This window comes from Chrysochloris asiatica, unplaced genomic scaffold (genome assembly GCF_000296735.1).
Source record: "Chrysochloris asiatica unplaced genomic scaffold, ChrAsi1.0 scaffold00439, whole genome shotgun sequence".
NCBI classification, from domain to species: domain Eukaryota; kingdom Metazoa; phylum Chordata; class Mammalia; order Afrosoricida; family Chrysochloridae; genus Chrysochloris; species Chrysochloris asiatica.
The window spans coordinates 718739-721131 of NW_006408957.1; positions in this window are offsets into that span (position 1 = coordinate 718739).

Genomic DNA, 2393 nt, shown 5'->3' on the forward strand with positions numbered 1-2393 from the left:
GGCAATGAAACTACATACGATAGGATGAATGTAAAACTAATGTTCTCCCATGTAAACTATCACATAATTCACAATAAAACATTAGGGGAAAAAAAAAAAATTACCATGGAGTGCCAGAAGAACAAACCAATCTGTGTTGGAAGAAGTACAGCCATGTACTTGGACATCATACTTGGCTAAAAAAGGACCCCTCCCCCCAACGAGTTGGACTAATATAGTTACAGCTACAATGGGCACAAACAATTGTGGGAATGGGATGTTGGACAGGATCCAGCAGTTTCATTCTGTTGTGCATGGGGTTGGAACCAACCAGACAGCGCTAGGATCACAGGCAAGTAAACTTCTGCTAAAGACAATTCCAAAAGGCTGCAACGGTGCATTGACAGGAACTGCCAGAGGAGGTTAAGTCAGATTCAGACCAGGACATGGAACAAGGGATGTCATTGTTGACATCAGATGACACTTGGCTAAAAGCAGAGAATACCAGAAAGATGTTTACCTCTGCTTTATTGCCTATGCAAAGGCCTTCAACTATGTGGATCGTGACAAGCTATGAACACCATTGTGGAGAATGAATATTCCAGAACACTAAATTGTGCTCATGAGGAACCTGAACACAGACCAAGAGGAAGTTGTTAGAACAAAGAGACACTGAATAGTTTAAAATCAGGGAAGGTACACCAGGGTTGTATACTTTCACCATACTGATTCAATTTGTATGCTGAGCAAATCATCCAAGAAGCTGGATTGTATGAAGAAAGACAAGGCATCAGGATTGGAGGAAGACTCATTAAGAACCTGTGATATGCAGGTTGCTAGCTGAAAGTGAAGGGACTTAAAATACTTACTGAGGAAGATCAAAGATCACAGCCTTCAGTATGGGCTGCACCTCAATGTAAAGAAACCAAAAATCTCCATCACTTCATCATTATACGGACGAATAAATAACATCCATATGAATGGAAAAAAAGATTGAAGTTGTCAAGGTTTCATTTTGTTTAGATCAACTATCAACACTCATAGAAGCAGCAGTTAAGAAATCAAACAACGAATTCCATTAGGCAAATCTGTTGTGCAAAACCTCTTTAAAGTGTTGAAGAGCCAAGGTGTCAGTATGAGGACTAAGGTGCGCCTGACCCAAGCTATGGTATTTTCAATAACCTCATATCCATGTGAAAGCTGGAAGTGAATAAGGAAGACCGTAGAAGTGATGCATTTGAGTTAGGGTGTTGGAGAATATTGTAAGTACATGAACTGGCAGAAAAACAAATATGTGTTAATAGAAGTAGAACCAGGTTGTTCCTTAGAAGCCAGAATGACTAGATTCGTGTCTTATACTTCCGACATTATTATCAGGAGGGTCCAGTCCCTGGAGAGACAGATTTGGTTCAGTGGAGGGTCAGTGAAAGAGCTGCATGGGCACAGCGCCAACAGCAAAGGGCTCAAGTGAGGATGGCAGAGGACCAGGCAGTGTTTTGTTCTGTTATAGCATCGCTATGGGTCGGAACCTGCTTCACAGCACCTAACATTAGAAAGAGCCCAGGTGGCGCCGTGCTTAAAGCCTTTAGCGGCTAACCGTTGGAGCCCCTCAGTAGCTCCATGGGACAAAGATACAGCAGTCTGATTCCTTAAGGATTACAGACTTGGAAACCCTATGGGGAGCACTACCCCATGTGGGCACTGGACTGGACACCAAGGGGTTTATTTTATTCATGCATTACTTTGAATTCTAAAAAATTAAAAAGTGTATCTGAGTCTTGGGGGGGTGGGGACGGACTAGTCAGTTTTCTGAAGTCCGGCCACGCGAGAGTGAATTGGAGCTGCAGTTGAAGCCTGGGGGGCGCAGGAGAAGGTGGGATATAGGAAGTGCGCTCCGCGGCCAGGCTGTGCTCTAGCTAAGGAGGACGAGGGTGCGGTCGTGCATCCCCACCATGGGTGTGCTGCAGCGTGGGGTTCGGGCATCCCGCCCGGGCACGAGGGGCAGTGGGCAGCAGGAACGTCGCGCTCCAGGCTCCCGCCGCCACGGACCCGTAGCCGCCAAGGGAGCTCGGGGTCTCCAGGATCTTCACATCCCTCGGCCGCTCGTCCCGCCCCGAGGGTCCAGGGTAAGGGCTGAGTAGAGACTTGAAGCGAGTTCCGGCGGACCCCACGGGGTCACTCTTCTACCCGCAGATCCGACTTGGTCCCTGGAAGGCGCGCCCAGGAATGACCTTCGGCCTCCCAGCCCTTCGCGCGGGTTCCGCTAGCTCGCGCCGCGCAACCGGAACACAGTTCCACATCCGGCCTCCCTGCGTCTCAGGGCGGACACCGCTTTCCGCTGCACTCCCGGAAGCCCCGCCCAGCCGCAGCTCTGACAAACGGATTGCGAAGCCAACCGGAGCGCGGGTGGGGTG